The sequence below is a fragment of the Ixodes scapularis genome, unplaced genomic scaffold, assembly GCF_016920785.2.
Source record: "Ixodes scapularis isolate PalLabHiFi unplaced genomic scaffold, ASM1692078v2 PGA_scaffold4__175_contigs__length_147842914, whole genome shotgun sequence".
NCBI classification, from domain to species: Eukaryota; Metazoa; Arthropoda; class Arachnida; order Ixodida; family Ixodidae; genus Ixodes; species Ixodes scapularis.
In genome coordinates, this window is record NW_024609879.1 from 8,644,574 (window position 1) to 8,656,566 (window position 11,993).

Consider the following 11,993-nt stretch of genomic DNA (forward strand, 5'->3'; position numbering starts at 1 on the left):
CAATCCAGCGCTGTGAACGTAGCACGTGACTAAAGGCTTCGTGCGTCCTTGCCACTGATGTCTATTCTAGAAGGCTGGATTGCGGACCGCGTCCTCGGCAACTTTGCTGAGTGTCGTCACCGGCTGCCATTGATTGACACCATCACATGCATGGGACTCTGTGGGGAAGACGAGAAAAAGCGCCGTTTCCCCCGTTTCTAAGCTGTTGTCGGTACTGAAACATTGTGGCTGATTTTCGGAAAGCCTGTCGAATAGCATGTGTAATAACATTAAAACTGACAGCCCCCACAGCTCTTATAAATAAATGTTTTCTGGTCGAGAGTGACTACGCTGGGCGATAAATGCAGTGCAACTCAATAAGACGAGAGTTACCTAGAATTACCGCGGAGTAGGTGGCGGTTTCGGCAAGTTGGGTTTAGAAGACGACAAGCTTGATGGCTTTGCTACTTGGAATTCGCTCACCCCCGGAAAGCCGCTGTCAACATTGAACTATTTCTACGTTCATTAACTTTTGGGCTTCTCCGAGGTCGGTGTTATTAATGGAAAGTTCCTTTGTCCACTTTACTACGAGAGCAAGTTTGCCAGCTCAGCCGTAGGTGCTTCGGCACGTTTGATTTTTAATTGGCATTCCAACTCTCGAAAATGCAGATTCAACCTTCTAACACTCGATGTAATGATCGCATCACATCGTAATATACTCGCCTTCAAGCAGAGCATAAATGCTTAGATATTCCTACATTTGTGTGTTTCTCCCATAATTTTGCGTTGCCTGGTGTCATGTAATGGCCGCCGATGGCGCCACCGGCGGGCTCGCGATCCGCGGTCCAGCCAGCTACAATAGAAATGACTAATCGTTGCATCCTTACTGAAGGTCACGTGACACTCATTCGGAACTGGATTGGCTCTGATGGCTCGTAGCGTCCTCGGCGGTTCATGGCAAGTTGAAAGTAAAAATAGTACGGGGCACAAGGAATCCTCCTATATGCAAGGTGCGGTGAGGAGTTATACTTTGCGACAGGTGAAGAGTATAGGGCGAGGGAATGGAAGGATGGAGCGGATTAAGAAGTTGGATTGCTGGAGAGGAGAGGAGGAAACATTTCCCCGCTACAGCATTCCGCCTGCTGCCTTCTCCCCGGCCTTTGTTTTCCTCTCACTGAATTCTGAACCTGTCTTCGACTACAATTGCTTCGAATCCACATGGGAAGTCTACTTCGATCGCGCCGTCCAAGCGCATGAGTGAGAAATCTTTTGCACTGATACAATCCATATTACAATATTCTATGCATCATCAGATATTAGGAACTTATGGTACAGTTCAGCAACGCTTTAGTGTCTTCTTCCCTGGAAGTGTTGCCGTCTCTGGAGCCCTTTGACACGTTCACCAAGAGTGTTTCGAGGACACGAACAGTTTAACTGGTGACGGTCATCGCAGCTACGTTCCAGACAAGAGCAATAAGTGCAATCGAACCAAATGATGTCTTTAACATAAAACCCTTTATTTTATCGAACCTATTCGACGACTTCTTGCCATCCTTTAACACAGAAAACGAGCCCCTGGACACATTTGTGCCGTAGCCGTGCCTTGTGCAAAACGCGAGCATGTGCAAGACGTTTGAGATTTTCTTTTTGCCATATACGCTAACACTTTGGACTGGCGGGACAGCTCAGCTTACCTCATGCGATTTTTAAAACAAAAATGCAATGCCTTTAGGAGATTTTATGTTTTTTTTTTCATATTGTATGTAATGATTTTGTTTTAAAAGAATTATTCCCGAGCATCTTTTCGAAGTATTTTATGAAAGCGTTCATACATGCCGAAAGAGTGACGTTCAAAAACTCTATTGAGTGGCATATACAAGAGAGTTCCGTTTATGCCAGTATTTATAAAAGCCAGTGATAACTTCAAATTAGCGCTATTTAACGGCAGCGTGCCCATCTAAGACGAGTTCCGAGTTAGTTTTTGAAAATCCGGCTCAACGATCTAAAATACTCCGATTTTACGGTACGTAAAGATTATTACGTACTCGCTATAAAAGATTTTGCACTAAACGTGGCAACTATGGGCACTCGCTGTCTCCCCAAGCAACAACCTCTCAATAGAAGTCAAATATTTATCACCTGGACATACAGTTCTCGCTCAGTACCAAAACCTTGACGTCAGAATAAAACTACGGAAGCATCGCTTAGCACACGTCAAGCTCATTGAATCCAAAGTTATTTTTGTGGATCAAATATATAGTTCAGGAAAGCTATTATTGAGCGCGTACTGTACACGGGAATCAACTTGCAGCAATATGGTTGCAGAGTATATTAAGCCAGTTGGAATACCCTTTTTTTTGTTCCACGGCCCGAACGTGTTTTGAGAGAAGCTGTTTTCTTCTTGTCATTTTCACGGGAAGTGTGGATCGGGCTGCACATATCGCTTATGGCCTTTGTCGCGGTAATTATTTTGATCGACAAGAGTTTGCTCAACGACACGCCAGATACGTTCTCTTTTTTATCTCCTATTTTGTCATCGCTTCTGCTGCAAGGCTTTCGTTTCCATAGCGTTATTCTTGCGGCTCAGTAGTCGCGACTCGTTCTTTGCGCCATGGAATTGTCGGTTTTAATATTCTCCACAATTTTCAAAGGTCGAATCAAGTCACTTTTAACTTATTTTCCATTTCAGAGTTAATCTCTACAGTTTATATCGGGAATCGATGCCGTCTAAAAAACAGTATAGTATTTGTGTTCTTAATTATCTTCATCTTCTCCATATTGTCGATTAGGTTGACTACGAGAGCCTTATCCGGTATGAGGATTTCATCTAGAAAGGCTCAAATTGCTTCGTGGCTAGCAACAATGGGAGTAATGCAAAAAAGGACACGTTCCTCATTTCAAGAGTAGACCCTGAAAGCTTTGAATTTCTACGAGAGCATTTTAAAAATGGTTACCTCGAAGCTGATAAGCTGGAGCTGACATACCTCACGGGGCCTGAAATAAGGCGGTCATCTGTTTTCTTTGACCCAGTCAAGGACGCGTTGACATGTGGAGTAGAGACAGTAGTCTACACGAAGTCTCGCTCACTGGGCGATTTCAAGACCCTATACCGTCGGGAGAACTGTGTCGTGACTGTTTCGGAAATAGTCCACAAACTTAGCGACCTGAGGCCTTTTCTTCCGATCTGGAGTGTCGGATGGCCTTGAGTGTGATTGTGCTTTTTGCAGAACTTGTGTCGTTCAGCAGATAGGTGTTGCAGAAAGCTAATGTCTTCTCTATTTCGGAAGATTAATGTACTTCGTCGTGCGGCTCATAGACGGAGGCTGAATCTGAGGATCGCGGTCAAAGTTCTCCGACTTGAAATAGCACCCTTAGCGCAGGCATCTTTATTCGGCGTAAGAAATCATACCTAGTACATCCTAAATTTGAAAAAGACCCGAAAAACAAGGGAAACAGGAATTATTTGAAGAAAGGATGCGCTTTTGTTAACTAATTATTTATTCGAAAAAGACGAGTATATATACGCTCTGAAGCGAACTATTCGCTTACAATCAATCCTCCTACGAGTTCAATTCAAATTGCCTAACTGAATAAAGAATTGACAATGTGCTGACGCACGCCTAATCGCCCTTCATCCTGATCTTAGAAGCCCCGTTTTTTTTTCTACCTGCTTGTGTTTTATACTTTAGAAAAATCTCAACGGCAACCCTTTTATGAGATAAGAAATTTGAATTAATCTCGCGAAAAGTTTGATTGTGAGAGAATGCTTCGTTTGGAGAGTATATGTATGTTCTTCCAATTCTTCCCGTTGTCTTTGATCTTCGGCGCTTTTCGAATCTAAGATGCACCAACTTGCCCAACTAAAAATTACTAGTATGCCCCAGGTATCTCATTCCATCCTAGGGATACCCAGGAAAGATACTTTGAATATGACCCGTTCATCTGAAGTGTTAATTAACTGGAGGCTGACCTCTCAAACTCAACAAAGGCGACATGTTAGGTGGGTGTTGTGTGCACAGCCGGCGTTGCCGAGCAGTCCCGCGAATTCAATGACCTGCGCACTTGGCACGTGCAATGTTTCGTACAGATCAGTGATTAGGCCAGGCACGTATCCAGAAAGAAAGGTGCGCAAGGACCTTGCCACCCCCCCCCCCCCCGAACTCTTCCATTTTCTCTCTTTTGCTCGGGCCTCCTCTCCTGCTTCCCCCTTATATAGCATTTTGTTATGCGCCCCCCCCCCCCCCCCCCCCCCCCCCCCGGCCCCCCACAATTACTGCACAGCGCCGTGAGGTTTCGTCATATAACGTCTACCAAATCTGCTTGACTCTGCGTTTCCGAATGTTGACAGGGAGCTTCTGAGTATTTAATTGTTCCAAAAATGCGTGAAGCCTAAAAACATGTCACATGGTCTTTAATTTCTAAACTCCAAAATTATAAAACTGACGACAAAGTTTGAAGATGGAGTCATAAGCACTTATCTTTAAGAAAAGAAAAGTAAATCTCGAATGGCTTTCAATACCATCTAGCTGACGTCACCTGGGCATACTTCAAGGCTGAGTCGTCAGACCCCATTTTGTTTCTGAATGACATAAATAATATATTTGCTAATGTTTGATAAACCATCAGAATGTTGGCGGATAGCTGTGTTGTGAGATATCAACAGATAGCACGATAGTTTTATTTTTTGCTAAATAACTGAGACATCACTGAATCTTGGTGGCAGACTGAATGAGGATAGTCTAAGATAAATAGACGCAGAACAATGGGCAGGAAGAGTTGTTAGCTTTTTACATGTGAAAACCGTCGATACGAAATGGAGATCTCGGACTAGAAAACCTAAATCTAAATATGTGGGCAAAACCGGAAGGCGGATCGGAAAATAAATGTTAAGAAAAGAACTAAATAAAGTAAGAAGGAAAGATGGGAAGCAGGCACGCAGACTAAATCGGCCTTGGAAATTTACAGACCGTTTAAGAGGAGCATTACTTGGCAGGCCATCCAGCCCGGCGCACTCGTAGCCTTGGCTATCTAACGCGCTTCGGGTGTCTGAGTGAGCGAAGAACCGAAAAAAAAAAGAAAAACAAAGCGACGGAATAGCGAAAAAAAGAAGAAAAAAAAGTAGAAAGGGTAAAGCCGGGAACACATTTGCGAAAAAAAGCCGAATTTTGTGCGAAAACCGCACACGAAAATCGCACGGCAGCTAGGCTCCTCCCCTTTTCCGAAAATCGGGAGCGGTTCGAAAGATCTGCAGCGCCAGATATTTTCGCACGGCGCCTCCGAATTCGGGGTGGAGGAGCTCGGTGAGCGAAAGCCCGGAACAGGACGGAACGAAAAGATACGATCGGCTCGCAACATGGCGGCTCACGCAGCTTCGGAAGCAGCGCAGGCAACATCGTATGCCATCCCTGCGTTCTCGTCTCAACCTTCGTAGAAAATCTTTCTGTCTCTACCAAAAGGTGGTGATACAAAGGCTCGCGTAGCATTCAACGAGGTTTTAATAGCTTAAGTTTTTAAGAGGCGCGAAATATGGGACGCCAGTTCGCCAGTTCGCCAGACTACCGCACAGCCTCCTGAAGTCGGAGCACGAAAACCGCAGTGCATTGCGATTTCCGCGCCGCGCATTCCACCTCATATGGCTCGTCTTCCGAAAATCGCACGCTGCGATTTTCGCAGCCTCCAATTTCTCTCCGATTTTCGGTTCGTTTTTTCGCAAATGTGTTCCCGCCTTAAGAGTAAAAGGGAGAGGGTGGAGTCACGACGACGTCGAATATGTCAATAAGAGCCGTTAACGTTCATGCTTCATCGGGGCGCTCTTTCTGCGCTCAAGCATAGGGTTCTTTTTCCCACCGCCTCACTACATGGCGCCACAATGAACACTGCCGCCGGGCCGCCCTGATTTGACCCTAGATGGCGCAAGATGTGATGTTGCATACTGAGCGGCCGGTCCGCCCCGCCGCTCGCCCGGCTTTTATTTCTCTTTGCCCCGATTTCATTTCTTTTTGATTTTCGTCGCACATTCCGAGGATTTTTTTTTTTAAATACGAAAGCATTTACTGTTCCATAATTCGAGCCGACATTATCGGCTTCAAATGGCCCTTAAATCCTTTCTCCAAGCGCAGCCAGCTCCCAGCTATGAAGCCGCGCGAAAAGCCTGAGAACGGAACCTACTTTCCCCGCTTTGGTCCCATTGGCTGTCACGCGCATCAACGAGGCTCCCATTGGCCGCTACGCGTCCATTTCAACGGCCGCTCACCCCATGGCGCTGCGTGCCCGCTAGCGCGCCGTTAACACGGAGCGTTCAAGGTCAGCGCGCCCAGGAGAGCGCGCGCGCTGACCGGTGACGAAAGGTACGCAGCAGACGAAAGAAAAGAGCGGACGAGTCGCTTGCATGCTTTCGCATTCACAACTCATTAGAAGTGCTTAGGTTTCCCTCGAGCTTTTTATTTATAAATCACCGCAGGCAACTTTAGAGCTGCTTCCCGGAGGGGTAGGAGGCGAGGTTCACATGTTTACTTTTCATAGATACTTTATTATTTACACACTTCTCGTACATAAAATGGAAGATTAATACAGCTTATGCACTTCAGGAAACAATAAAATGAATAACACGTAAAACATAAGAGAACAATTAGAAAAACACACATTTATAAACGATAACGCACCACCACAGTTGTGGTTAGCAGAAACTGTTTTCTGCGAAGTAAACAATCTGTTTTTTTTCTTCACTCATTTGAAAAAAGCCCACTCCGCAGTTTTTTGTGTTTTTTTTTCTGCCTTTCTATCAGCAGAAGACCTTTTCAAAATAGGGTTTTGCAGATCTCTGTTCAAACAGCGTATATGCCACAGAAGTTGTTCAAAGCAGAACAGCTGGCGTTCAGCGCGCTCGAATGCTGGAAATGGCGCCGGCCAGAAGCTCGGCTTGCGCCCGAAGGAAGAAAGTTTGCTGCAACGGCGGGCATGATTTCGCAATGCTCGATGTTCTTGCAGCCACGTGTTCGCGCGCTACCTTCGCTGCCTTTTTAATTGAGGTGAAACTTAGTCTAATTTTTCTATGCTCAAAAAAGCGATGGAGAAACTTCATCGTGACGTCGCCGGTGGGAGGAGCCTAATCTCGATCGGCTGCGAACTCAACTGGCAGGGAACTTCATCGCGGCGCGTTGATGACGTCGACGAAGTGTGGCGATTGAGTTGTAACTTCATCGGGATTTGTACCCAGAAAGTGTCCCTAGAGGAAAATGTGCAACGCCACATCGGAGGTTCTTGTAGAAGCAACATTTGTAACTTATGAAAATGTATAATTCGGTACAATCTAAATAAAATTACCGGTGTCAAGTTTAGGTCGCATGAATCATGTCTTTTTACATAAGTGCAACAATTTAGAAGATCGCAATGCGTGAACTGCATCGCGATTGTGATAAATCGTCATGGCCGACGGTGGATGTCGCGCGTAAAGTGCTCGTGTGTCTGTACGGAGATTTGCCTCACTTTTCGAATTTTTGCTGTCAAGTCGGGCTTTTTCAAAGGTTGTCCCGTCGCGATTGCCACTCGGCAGTCCGGTGGGGTACGTGAACAAAGCGTCGTCGCTGAACTTGAGGAGTAGGACAGAATCCTGGCCCGCAAAGACACTGAAGAAGGCGCATAAATTTGAGAGGGAAATCGCCTCGTCCGTCGCCACACTTCATCTCGGCTGCAGTTTTCCTAAGTGCTGGAAATCGCAATCGGCGGTTTTAGCGTAGCATAGCCGTGCGCAGCAAAATTGCTGCTGCGAGCTCGCGCAGGACATGGCAGCGGTCTTCTAAAACTTGCCACTGGCAGTGAACAGACACCGTGTTGTTTTTCGTGCACGAGTGTGCTGCCTCGCAATGTTTCTTCGAAAGCTCGGATCGTAGCGCTCAAGCTGACGAGTTAATTTCTCTAGACCTGTGCATTAGGCACTCCGATACCTGAATTCTAAGGTGTAGGAAAGGGCATTACATCAACGCGTTACCAGAAAGGCTTCAATGTGTTGTGCGTTAACTTGTGTTTAACTGGATATTGCAGGACTCATCTGCTGCGACCAAAGGTGCTAGTGAGGACCCAGCACATGTGGCAGCTCCACCACCACCAAATAGTAGTTATAAAAAAGTCTGGACTCATCTCCATAATGGACTGTTTCCACCATGTCGCGTCATTAACATGTATTATGCACGAGTGCCGCCGGTAGTCTCATGCTGAAGGCCAATGATGATCTGTGGTTGCAGCTTTGCAACACTGTGATCATGGTGAACTGTGCTAGCTCCACTGGCCCAAAGTGACAATTTTTGTGCCCATCTCAGCAACTGCATAAAAATGTGACCACTATCTGCACCATGCATAACTACGAGGAAGGTTCAAGAAGCTGTCATAAACATTATTCTGCCTGGTCGGTAGCTCCCAAGGTGGCTGTAGTCCCAACCGTGTTTCTAGAGAGGTGACACCTCAGCAAGACTTGCAAAAACTTAGGTGTACACATGGTGCAGAGGCAATTTACACATGGTTACTTGAGTTTTGTGTCGAACAAGACTGCGGAAAAATGGATGAGACTAAGTGTCAGTTTGCAAAAAGGCTGTGGCTCCGGTTATCGGTTTCCCGACAGTGGCCTGCTCGCACCCACTCTGTCTCCGGTCCCATTTCCGAACAGCAGCCGGCTTCCGCCAAACATTCCCGGCAACACTACAACTACCCACCACTCTGAAATTGACAAGGAAATGATACTAAAGGCCCTGTCACACTGAGGCAACACGACGGCAACAACAACACAACACGTTGTCCAACAGTCGGGCAACTTGTTGCTCGCTCCCCCTGTTGTCCGACAAACCTGTCACATCGGGGCAACAGCAGCACAACATGGACGACAACTAAAATGTTGCCTCGGTATGACAGCTTTCGGCAACAAAAGCAGCAGCAACTTGTGTTGGGCAACGCATGTTGCCCTGATCGCTGGCTGTGCGAATTTTGGGCCGGCAACACGGCAACATATATATATATCTCGAGACAGGGAGACTCGAGATATTACTTTAATATTTAACTATGCGTTTTCTCAACTCCCAACTGTCCCAATCATATCGATATTGCTATTCGAACTTGCTTGCCGCACTGCCGCTCTTTGCTACGAAGTCATTCTTCAAGACGCCGTCGCCGTCAAGCACCACGTCCTCCGAGGAATTGGAGGTTATCGCAATGATTGAAGAAAGAAGATTCTTGTGGGACGTGAAGGATAAATGTTATCATCGTCGCGACGTGAAGGAAAGAGCCTACAGTGACATTGCTCAAGCGATGGGAACCAAGTTCACGGGTATGTACAAAAGAAATGATCCCACGTGCATTCACACTGTCACATCGCGCCCATATTTTCACGTCTTTAAAGCGTACATTCAACGTAACGGTGCTTGCGACCGAGATGATACGATATTGCATTCTATTATTTAGAGTATCGCACATCGTGTGCTTCTGTACTGCACTACGTGCGTGCGTGCGCGCCCGCAAGCGGGGAGGCGGTATTGGTCGCCTCCCCGCCTGCAAGCGCGTTGCCTTCTAGGCAGACTTCTCTATTTGCGAAACTCGCCTCATGAAATACTGATATCCTCTGCTACTCTGTAGTTGTTGTTTTTTTGTTTTTTTCTTCTAGCAAATTAGTGTTTTTGCTAAAAAGAGCCGACAGCAGTACTCATAGATCTGTTTAATGTATAAAGGCTTTTGTTTTATGCAGGGGAGGCAATCAGGAGCCGCTTCTCAAACCTGCGCTCCCAATTCAACAGAGAACATAAAAAGTGAAGTGCTCCGAAAAATCCGGGACAGGCACCGAGGATGTGTACGTTCCAAGATGGATTCACTACAGGGAGATGCTCTTCCTGCAGAGTGCATGCCCTGCACGGCAGCGAGTCGAATATGGATCCCGAGGTGTAAGTAATATGCAAGAGCAGCATTTAGTCACATGTTTATTTGTACATAGAGAACCTCTTTGTTCAGGTGCTTCCATGGTTGAGAATGATTGCTCGTCGTTTCAATGGTCACAAATGCAGAACTTAAGGCTTTACCGTAAAAATTTTAAAATCCTAGAAACCACATCTTCAAATCAGACAGTGCTCACACACTATGCACCCATTTCATGAAAAGTACAATGAGATAAAAGGCATTCTTCACTTATTTGCTTGAAATAGCAGTGCTGGGAAGGAAATATTTCACTAAAAAATTGAGCACTGTATCCAAACTGCCAAAAATATGTGCAAAGCATCTACATACTACAGCAACTATCGGAGGATGTAATTCCAGGTTTATATTTCTTTTGAGACCAAAGCTTTGCACTATGGAATTATTGGTGCTAATGTGCAGCAGAAAATTTTGTAGCACAATTAGAATTTTCTTAATTAACATGTATGGGTGTAGAACGTAATGCATGTCAAGAGTTTCGCTAGGCACTATACGTCATCAACCCCGACCAATAAACACCTTGAATAGCATGCGGCCCTGGGTCATAAGCCCTTTTTAAAAGCCAAAAATTGATTGCCAGTACCTTTTTTTTGTTGCTTTCTGTTTTTTTTATCTAAAAAACACTCAACAACAAATAGTTTTCAATGCATGTGAAGAAACTTATTCGGGTCAAGAAACTGCTGTATGCATTCTGTACATTCATTTTTTACAAGCAAAAACATTGTCTCATTAATGTGATCGTTTTTCCACAATCACAGGCAGAATCAGAATCTCCACCAGAAGATGACGACGGCCCTTGGGGGCACCTGGAGGGCAGTGAGCCGGTCGATCCCTTAAGTCTGGACCTGGAGGATGAGGCCAGAAGCCAAGGGACAAGTCAGGGGACCAGCCAAAAGACCAGTCAGGGTGGCACTACCGGTAGCCCCCGTGGATCCTGCAATGAAGGGACGAGCACCAGAGGGGGTGATCATCAAAGCCGGGCTCCAAAAAGAAAGCAGCCCAAGGACTGCATGGCCGAGAAGAAACTGCTGCTGGAAACAGCTGTGCAGACATTAAATAAGAGCTGCGCGGCAGCAGCAGCCAGAGACGAGTGCGACGACTTTCGCGTGTCGATCGCCCACGCACTCCGTCATGTGCCACAAGGCCCTCGCAGGCAGATGGCAGGCTTGCTGGCATATGAGGCTGTTGTAAAGTACAACCTCAACCTCAACACTAGCCCAGAAATTGTACAGGTGGCACCTGAATAAATAAAGGTACAGTATGCTGGAGCCTGTTCCTTGATACGAAAGTTGCTGCCATATTATGCTTGTATGTTGCTTCAAATTGGCTATTAAAAAAGGTCTCTGCTTCCTTGCATATTGCTGTTTGCTTGTCCGACACATCTTGTAGCTTTGGTCATTACTAAATTGCCTACTAGATTTACAAATTCAGTTGGGCTGAGAAATGGAAACCTCTTAATACAGGCATTTCCCATCAGGCAGCACAAATCAACAATGTACAAATACAGACTGCTAGGCCTATGGCCAGAGGATGCAAGCTGGGGCTACAGTTGCCTGGTGCTTGCAAATTATGTATTGCATGCACTGCTGCAGCTCAGATCTTAAACTTTCTGCATAACTTGCAGAAAGCAGATGCCATCTATTAGCCGCTGCATAAATTAGTCAGCAGTCGTATCTTAGACTTATTTTAAACTTGTAGTCAACATGAGGGCTCTCTTTATTACAAGTATTTTGCTGTGAGGTGTGGTGACCTTGACCTGATAAGACACTGCATGCTAAGTCGCACGTGAGCGCAGGTGCACAATCAGTACAATTTTGGGGATTCTATGAAAGGCAGCTCGACGATCAAGCCAGTTATTGACTAAATAATGTAAATAAATGTAGATAATGTAGAACCCGACGTTAAAAGCACAAGCATTTTGTCCTGAACGACGGTCGCACTGCAGGAATGCACATGGTGACGTGTAAAAGGTAAATCTGGGGCTTTACATGCCAAACCAACGACGGGCATCTGGCACGTCCCAGAGAGGGACAGACGATTAATCGGGACCACCTGTGGATCTTTTT

General features: G+C 45.8%; 1 pseudogene; it reads left to right on the forward strand.

Moving 5' to 3' along the window:
• Window positions 1-9,177: 9,177 nt before the first annotated feature.
• LOC120839740 lies at window positions 9,178-11,174 on the forward strand (annotated as a pseudogene).
• The last annotated feature ends 819 nt before the right edge of the window (window positions 11,175-11,993 follow it).